The sequence below is a fragment of the Myxine glutinosa genome, chromosome 2 (assembly GCF_964187855.1).
Source record: "Myxine glutinosa chromosome 2, kmMyxGlut1.1, whole genome shotgun sequence".
NCBI classification, from domain to species: domain Eukaryota; kingdom Metazoa; phylum Chordata; class Myxini; order Myxiniformes; family Myxinidae; genus Myxine; species Myxine glutinosa.
This window is the reverse complement of record NC_136262.1, coordinates 74,007,126-74,016,908: the sequence shown is the minus strand read 5'-3', so window position 1 is coordinate 74,016,908 and position 9,783 is coordinate 74,007,126. Positions and strand designations below refer to the sequence as shown.

The 9,783-nt window shown below is 44.3% G+C and overlaps 1 pseudogene; it reads right to left on the bottom strand.

Moving 5' to 3' along the window:
• Nucleotides 1-337: 337 nt before the first annotated feature.
• On the bottom strand, nt 338-8,136 carry LOC144890776 (uncharacterized; annotated as a pseudogene).
• Between the last annotated feature and the right edge of the window lie 1,647 nt (nt 8,137-9,783).

Genomic DNA, 9,783 nt, shown 5'->3' with positions numbered 1-9,783 from the left:
TTCGACTTTGGCAGCGTTTACAGCTTTGTCTTCTTGGGTATGTCTGTATCACCTTTGCACATCTGGATTTGGGCAGTTTCTTGCATTCCTCCTTGCAGATTTGCTCAAGCTCTGTCAAGTTGGTTAGGGAGCGTTGGTAAACTGCAATCTTCAAGTTCTTCCATGATTCTCAATGGGATTCAAGTCTGGGCTTTGGCTGGGCCACTCAAGGACTTTAATGTTCTTGTTCTGAAGCTCTTCTAGTGTTGCTTTGGCTGTATGTTTGGGGTCATTATCCTGTTCGAACGTAAATCTTCACAGCGGTCTAAGATCTTTTGCACTCTGAAGCTGGTTCCTCTCAAGGATTTGCCTGTGTTTGGCTCCATTCTGTGTTCCCTCTATCCTTACAAATCCCACAGTCCCTGCCGCTGAAAAGCATCCCCATAGCATGATGCTGCCACTACCATGCTTCACCATTGGGATGGTATTGGGCAGGTGATGAGCTGTGCTCGGTTTCCGTCAGGCATAGAGCTTTGAATTTAGGCCAAAGAGTTCAATTTTTGCCTCGTCAGACCACAGAATCATTTGCCTCATGTACGGAGTCTTTCACGTGCCTTGTTGCAAACTCAAGGCATGCCGTCATGCGCCTTTTTCTCAGGAATGGTTTCCGTCTGGCCACTTTCCCATAAAGCCGAAGTTTGTGAAGTGCTTTAGAGACCGTTGTCCTTCGGGCAGGTTCTCCTATCTCAACCAATGAACTTTGTAGTTTTGTCGGAGTGGTCATTGGGTGCTTGGTCACCTCCCTGACTAAGGTCCTTCTTGCCTGGTTGCTCACTTTGATCGGCCAGCCAATTTTAGGAAGAGTCTCAGTCGTTCCATTTTCTTTCCATCTCTTAACGATGGAGCTCACTGTACTCTTGGGAACTTTCAACACTCTATAAATTGTTTTATACCCTTTCCCAGATCTATGCCTCCTCTCAATTCTACGGACAGTTCTTTGGACTTCATGGTAGAGTTTCTACTCTGACAGGCACTGTCAACTGTGGGACCTTGTATAGAAAGGTGTGTTTCTTTCCAAATCATGTCCACTCAATTGAATTGGCCAGAGGTGGACTCCAATCAAGTTGTGGAGACATCTCAAGAATGCTCAAAGGAAATTGTATGCACCTGAGCTCAATGTGGTACGTCATAGCAAAGGAGTTCAATACTTGTTGACAAGACATTTCAGCTTTTAATTTTCAATTAATTTGTAAACATTTCCAAAAAAAAAAAATCCACTTTGACATTATGTGGTGTTATGTGTAGATCAGTGTCAAAAAAAATCTAAATTTAATCCATTTTAAATTCAGGCTGTAACAAAACAAAATATGAAAAAAGTCAAAGGGTGTGAATACTTTCTGAAGGCACTGTATATGTATATATAACGCATAAAAATAATACGTGTGCATACAATACACAGCATATGTCACACAAAACAAAAAACATGCCAAAGCAAAGCCAAACGTGTATAAACCATAATTGTGCATGTGTACGTGCAACTCACGACCCATTCTTGTGTGTGTGCATCACTTCCAACGGTCCTCATATTTCTCAGCTCCCCTCGCACTCTGGTCCGTCAAATCTCAGGCCCCCCTCCAATTCGAGTCCGGCAAATCTCAGGCTGCCCTTCCTGTGAACACATGTGTGTCCTCCTCGATGGGTTGGAGTTGGCAAAACCCATGAAGCCACGGGTACCTGCCCCTTCCCCCACCCAAGCCGCCACCGAAGCTGTTGCATTTGGCACAATACTGGATCTCATGGAGCTCAGTTTGCTGCAGGCATAACATGGCATAAAGGGAGTTGCCAAATCCCGGGAGCACACTCCCAGCATTATGAGGTTCGCTCCCAACATGACGAGGTTGTGTGTGTCTGTGTTTGTGTCTGTAGCGGCATGAGCCATAGATCATGTTTTTTTTTTTTAAAGGGAAGCATCATCACAAACAAACTATAATAAAGCACGTAGACTCAGGAATTCTACAGGAAGAAAAAGCAATTTACTGGTATTTCAAGAACGACAAAAAACAATGAAGATCTGCCAGTAACTATTGACAACATTCATTTTCCACTAAAATGCTTGAAAAGGGCAAAGGAATGTGGAGGATATTAAAGTATTACATGCGAGGCAATCAAAGTTCAAGGGTAGCCTCAAACCACATGATTTATTCTCATAAAAAGGTATGAAACAAGTACAGATACATTCAAAGTACACCACCTCCATGCCAAATAAATAAATATCCTCCAGCGAGGCATTGCCAGGGTGCCTTCCGCACCCGGCGATACCGCCATGCAGCTCATTGAGACTATTGGGAGGGAGAGGTGTACAATAATTGATTGATTAATTGCATAATTAAAATCAATGAATAATGATCATAAAATATTTTTGTAATCAATTTGCAAACAGCATACCTAAACCACCAGTGCTTCATCCAAAGCTGTAACTTTTTGAAAATTAATTAAATAAGTCACCAATTGAAAAAATTAAATAATTGATTAAGCAATAAATAATTAATTGATTAATAAATAAATCAAAAATATCCTTTATAGCCAAATCACTTGGGTCATTGTCATGACCAAATATCAGCTTCCTCACTCAAAAGGTGCCTGAGATATTGCCCAGAAGAGAGGAAATATATAAGTACTTAATCAATTATAATTAAGTAATTAATTGATTAATCAAAAACCAAAAAACTGTTTTTGCCAAAGTACTTGCTCACTATTGTGCCAAAATTTCAGCTTCTTTGCTCAAAGGATGGCTGAGATATCGCCCGGACAAACAAACAAGAAAGAAAGAAACCGGAGTGAAAACTGAGTACTCCCTTTTAGTGCGCTTCATCACCGGGCCCCCTTCGGTGCATGGCAATGACGTCATGCAGCGCCTGGAGATGGCATAGGAAAGGAGCAGTGTACAATTGCCTTTATTACTTGGACTTGTGTTAAAATACAAACCAGAAGTTTTCTACATCACAGATATGGATCTTATCAAAATTAATCCATCGAGGTATGCAACATTTTTATGCTAAGAATGTGCCAGCTTCAAAGAAATCCACAAATGTATTGTGACCGTGTATAGCGAATGTGTGTACCCTCATATTCTACAGGCAGTGACTAAGCATAGACTCTACATCTTTGAAAGTGAGCCCAGCTAGGTCACCATGGCCAGTAGATGTGACCAAGCCACAAATTTGCCTGGGCCGAAGCATTGATAAATGGAGGATCATCAAGGTGCCGACATCTCCATAGACCTGGGAATGTGTCAAGACAGTTATTTTATCATCCACAAACACTTGTGCATGTCCAAGTTCCAAGCTAGACAGGTCACCGAAACCTTGACTATCACAACAAACAGTAATGACTTAGTCATTCCACAAGCTTCTCAAACTGTTCAACGCAGATCCTTCCGACTTTATCACTTTTGCTAGCCGGTGATCAATTGTGGCTTTAGCAGATTTCACGCAATGGAAGCATAAGGGATCATCAACACCATAAATTTTACACTCAAGCCTAAGCCAGCAAGATAATGACTTCTATTTCTTCGGACGTTGGCTTAACGGTTAACGTGGCAAGCTTAAGCTCTTAGGGTCTTGAGTTCAAGCCCCTGTCAACCATTGAATTAACATCAGCTGGGTTGATTCAGGTTCTTGTCTTTCTTTGAAGGTTTTCCATGGCTGTGGGACAGACTGCTGTGTCTCTTACTAACTGACACCACGTGATCCGAAGTTGATGACGTGGTATTGGGGGTTGTTTGGTTTGGTTTAGAGGTGAAGCGCATGCGCAGTAGAGAGCTTGACATTACTCGAATAAACCCGCTTGCTTCTCGCTCGTACTTTGTGCTGATTACTGAGTCTACGGACATCATAACACAGACACTCCCGTTTTATGATATACAGGGTGTTCCAAAAAAAACCCGGACAACTTTGGTTGTTAATATTTTTAATACCACAAATGATACAATGATACCCTTTGGTTTATATGATACAGACACTCAGTTTTGTGCACACCATCAATGCACTTCAATGTGAGCTCTGTTTGTCGCTCACAGGACATCAAGGTGGTTCACCTTTATTGAAACGGAAGGCCGGTAACACCGAAATAAAGCGCGACGCTCAAGTAAATGTTCTATAATGGGACGTCCCCCACACCAGACTTCAACACACAGACGAAGGGATGATTAAATGAAAAGAACCGTTGTGTGATTTATCATGCACTTAGTTCTGATCAGCTTTTGAGGGTCGCAAAAAGTCGTCCGTGGCGTTGGCAGGAACCTCTGGTCATTGGCGCGAATAGGCCTCCGTTGGCGGGAACCTCTCGCTCCGCACTGGTAGGCCAGCGTACACTGCTGTGGCAAGCCTCGCGTCCCCGCGCGATCGCTCGCAAGGTCCGTACGTGAACGCAGGGAAGGAGAATCGTCAGCGCTCCAATGTCCGTCGTCGTCCAACGAGCAAGGGTCCAGGGTCAAGAACGCATGGGAAGTCCAGGGCAAGAGGGATCCAGAATGAGAGGGGAAGAAGGGCAAAAGGGAGAAAATGTCGGTCTCCTCGAACCTTTATCGTCAGCTCGTGACGTCACCGGCGCTTCTCCTCCAATCAGCGCGTCGCTTCTTGCTCGCCTCTCAGGTCCTCCAATCTGAGGGAAGCTTCTTGCGCCTCCCTTGGCCAATCACCACTCCTTCCTTACTCTGCCAATCGGTGGCCTTCGTCCTGCCTCGTGTCTTCCTTCAACCAATCAGTGGCCAGCTTCTTGCCCATACCTTGACCAATCACGAGCTTCATCCTGCCTCGTCTCCCTATTGGTGGTGTCTTGTCCAATGGTGTGATCTCCCCATAAAACCCTTCGACCAATCCTTCATGATGTGGGCGTGGCCTCAGCCTGCCTGAGCAATGTGTGTCTGCCAAGTCGGGGTTGTCAGCTCAAGTGCGTCATCTGGGTTCCGGTTAGTATTATTGTTGGGGGGGGGAAGGGGTTTAATTAGTGTGTGCGCTAATGGGCCTAACTACTCTACGTGTCTGTGTGCGTTGCCATACGGGACAATGGATAGATCACAGGTCTCACACACAGGGGAATTAGCATAATCCCTACTCTATTTAACACAAGGCCATCCTCGTATGACCACAAATATACACTTAATCCGACATCCGGGCTAGACAGGTCCCTGCTTATGTACATCGAGATGGTTCTTCTTCTTCGTGACAGTAGGAGCATGATACCTACACAGATCTACCTGGTCTATTTCACTCTACCCCAAAATTCATAACAATATATAAACAATCAAAGTTGTCCAGGTCGTTTTGGAACACCCTGTAGATGCAACTTGAGGCTGCAGGTTGCATTATTGCTGGGATCAAGGCTGTGCCACTGATGCAGTTCCCCCTGCAGGTGAAAGCAAAAAATTTTAATTTGTTCAGGGTGCCGGCGAGAGCTCATCTACTCTTCCTGAAGAGCCCAGTAGAATCTTCAGCATTCAACAGGTAATGCTGGCAGATGGGATGCTCAACTTAGCATTCCTTGGAGGAATGACACACACGTTGATACAGAGTCCGAGCCCAACCTACGAGACACCAGAACGAGTTTAGCTCAGCCAATATTTAAGTTCAGGCCAGATGGTTCAGCATCCTCTACCTCTCGCATCTATAGCTAGACCATCCTGCCAGCACCAAGTTCCCTGTGTATAGTAGCACACATTTGGAGTACACTGCAGATGTTAGCACTGGTAAGGATGTAGGCCCATGAGATTTATGCTTACATTGCAGGGCCGATTAAACGTTTCACGCACAATGTACATCTCCCCTCGAAATCGAAGTGTTGAGCAAATTCGTATTGAGAATGCGACCTGGAGCTGCCCAAAAATGAAAACAACCTTCAGCGAATTTCATGGAACACGACACAAATTATAGGTGTGAAAGAGGGAAATGTGGTTCATGGCTCGACAACCAACGATAACGAGACATTTGGCTCTATGCATGCTGGGAAATGGCATTTCGATTTGAACAAAAACTCGTGCACCAGGCAGTGGAGGGACTTTCAATGAGCCAAAGTTTTAATTTACGCAACACTGGCAGAACAAACAGTAATTAAAATGTTTCTGGCTGTACAAGTCCAACATTTAATTATCCCGTGCACACGAAGTGAACAGCTGGGGGGGTTTTACATATACATTCGAGGCTCATCATGGTAGAGCTACGAATACACTGAACGGACCAGGACGTAACGGCACGAAAGGAGCAAAGAGAAGGAGGCGAGGGTGGAGGGGGCCACCAACAGCAGAACTAAAGGCCAAGACAGAGTGAGGTGGGTCCTTCCCACGACATGGCATTCTAATTGCAACATATACAAGATGGGCCAACTACGCTGAGCCACTTTATAACTGCGGGCAGTTATGACCGACCGGGATCCATTCTGCCCCGCTTTGATGTGACACGTGCGCCTTGACGTCATCTTCTTCTTCTGCATCAAATGTTAAAAAAAAAATTCTGGCTGCCAGACCGTGTGACCGATTATGTTGAAATTTTAAACATGTATTTCCCTTGATGACGAAATCATACTTGTAAAGTTTGAGTTGAATAGCTTTGGCAGTTTCAGATAAATACTTGTTTATTTATTTTCCTTTGTTCCAACATGGCTGCCAGACCATTTAACCTATGAGTTTCAAATTTACACCTTATATTCCCCAAGTGAGGTAGATCATGTGCATGAAGTTTTGCATCGATCTGGTCATGCGTTCTGGAGAAGTTGAATTTTTTTTTGTGTGTGTTCAATTCTATAATGCTGCGAAACAACGTGATCTACGACGACGTCATCGATTTACATTCTCTTATATTGTTGTGTGGAACACAATAAATTTCAAACTGATCGGATAAGTGGTGTACTTATCGAATGAAAACTTTATAATGAAGGTACTAATGACGTCATCGTTAACACTCATTCCCCATGCGGAGTGCTTCACAACGAGCTATGCTTCAATTTTTCTCCAGAGCAGTTTCGGGGATGCAGAGGTCCAAAGTTTTTTTTGAGTTTTTCCAAAATGCCACCCGTACCACATGACCTATAATGTCACAATTATCACTAAAAAAAATCTATACGAGAAGGCGCATTCTATGGTGAAAATTTTGTTTATATCGGACCAACGGTTGCCGATAAAATTTATTTAAAAGCGAATAAACGTGCAAGAATGCGTCAGAATTACTTATAACAAGCTATACAATAATAATCTTCATCTCTTCCTGTTCCCTTTATAAGGGATGAAGTCCAATGGTACCAAGCTCCTCCCCTGCCTTGACCTAGATACTCCACTACATACTGTCCTCGGCCAACTCTCCCCACCAACCACCCCCACTTTGCTGATATCCCTCATCACACAAACCTCCCATCTCAACCGTGGTCTACCTCCTTTCCTCCAACCTTGTTCCCTAAACCTATCCGCTCTCTTTGCCATTCTCCCTTCCCCTATACACACCGTGTCCAGCCCATCTCAGCCGGCATGTCACCAATCTCCCCATCAAGCTCATTTGCACACCAATCTCCTCTTTCAGTTCATCCATCCTTCTATCCACCCTCTCCACTCCCACAATCCTCCAGACCCAGTTGTTCTCGGAAACCTGCAGCCTCTGTTGTTGACTCTGTCAGTACCACCATCTCCAGACCGTAAAGGTAGGCCGGTTACACACAGCAGAACCTTTCCTTTCAATCTCCTTGAAACCTTTCTGTCTGCCGTTACTCCTTCCATACATTTGTACCCACCCGAATCCTCATCGGCAACTCTGCCTCACCATCCCTAATCACTGTACCCCCCAGATATTCAAACCTATTTCCCTGTCTGATCTCCTTCCCCTCTAACCTGATATTCATTCATTTTCTCTGCTGCCCAATCCACATCACCTCTGTCTTCTCCGTGCCCATTTTCTGCCCTCGTTTCTCAAATGCCTCCTTCCACTCCTCCAGTACTTCCTGCATCTGCAACCCACTCTCCACCACAACAACCAGACCTGCATACAATATCCTCCCCCGAATATCTGTCATGTTTACCTTCCTGCTTACCAGCTCCATCACGATGATAAACAGGTGTGGGTTGAAAGAGCTTCCCTGCCTCAAACTGATGATGTTCACATTGAACTCCTCCAACATCCCAGGATCAACCAAAACTCTTCCCTTTATTCCTTGTACATCCCTTCCACCGACCTAACTTCTGCCCATCCATGTCAGTGTCGCCATCACCATCTCTCTCTCGACAGTGTTGCAGCTCTTCTTCAGGTCAATAAATCCCAATGCCGTTTCACCTTGCACCTACAACTTCTTCTCCACCAGCTGTCTCCACGCGAGCATCCCATGTGTCATTCCCCTACCCTTTCTAAACCCCTGCTGCTCTTCTCCAATCTCGTTCTCCACACTCTTCATTATCCCCCCGTCAAGAACCCTCTCCAGCACCTTCAAAACAACAGAATAAGTAGAACAGCACTCGGTAAAACGCAAAACGCCACCAAGCTGAACAGTTTACATTTTGTATCCCACTGATAAGGCCATATCTGGATTCGGATCTTCACCAAAATTGCATCTACTCTTCCTTGTCACACACTCAACCTACATTACCAAGTTTTATCCAAATTTGTCCATAACTTTTTTAGATATCCTGTTCACCAACAGACAGGGGTGCAAACATAACCTGCATCCACCTTCGGTGGCAGAGGTAATAATGAACATAAAAACAATAGGGTCCCAGGCTGGAAGGCTTGGTACCCTAATAATAAAAATAATAACATTGTAACAAAACATATATTAATTCATACTAATAATATTAACAACAATAGTATATCTGGTGTCGGCCTAATGGTTAGGGTGCGGGCTTGGGATCCTAAGGTCCTGAGTTCGAATCCCGTTGAATTAACGCCAGGTGGGGTTGACTCAGCCTGTCATCCTTCCGAGGTCGGCAAAATGAGTACCAGATAACTGGTTATAGAGAGGCATTGCATCAGCAGCAGACGCGCCCACAGAAATGATGCAACCAGCAGCCGGGTGGCTGCACACGAACCACCCACCAATAGTAGTATCATTTGGCAATAATATTAACAAACGTATAATCTCCACCCCTGGCCCTGGCCCAAGCACATGTGGCCAGCATGTGGTAGAGGATTTGATGAAAGGCAGGCTAATGCTCAAGCAGTGCAGCAGGTATGCCACATGAGGCCATGAAGACCAATTAAAATTTGGTCCAATGGATCAACAGGCCCACATAGTAATTTTGAAGGCCTTCATTTCCATGGTGTTCAATCTGAGCAAGATGTGACGCAGGGGAGCCAGTCCAGAGGGGAGAGAAGTATTCCATCAAGCTGCAGATGAAAGTTGTGAACATGGATAGGAGTTCGTGTGTGTCAAGGAATGACTTTGTATGACGGAGGATACCCAGTCGGCATCTAGATTTGTAGGCCAAGTTTGAATTGGTTCACTTGCAATTTGAATTGGGTTTAACAATTGAATCGAGTTAAGCAATAATTGGTTCACTTGTCTGCATGTCTGTCTACAAACATCAGTTTATGATCGAAAAACAACTTAATTTCAATTAAATGTTAAATTTTGAACACAAAACTGAACATGAATCTGGAAACAAACCTGTAGTAGCACTAATTTGGCTCCGAAATTGTCCTGATCTCTGCCTGATCAATAAAAAAAAAATGACTCTCTCTGCCTGTCTGGCAGTCAAACAAAATTAACGCTTATTATTTTGAGCGATGTCAGAAAGGACACAAACAATAGGCATGAAGAACTAATGCAACTTCA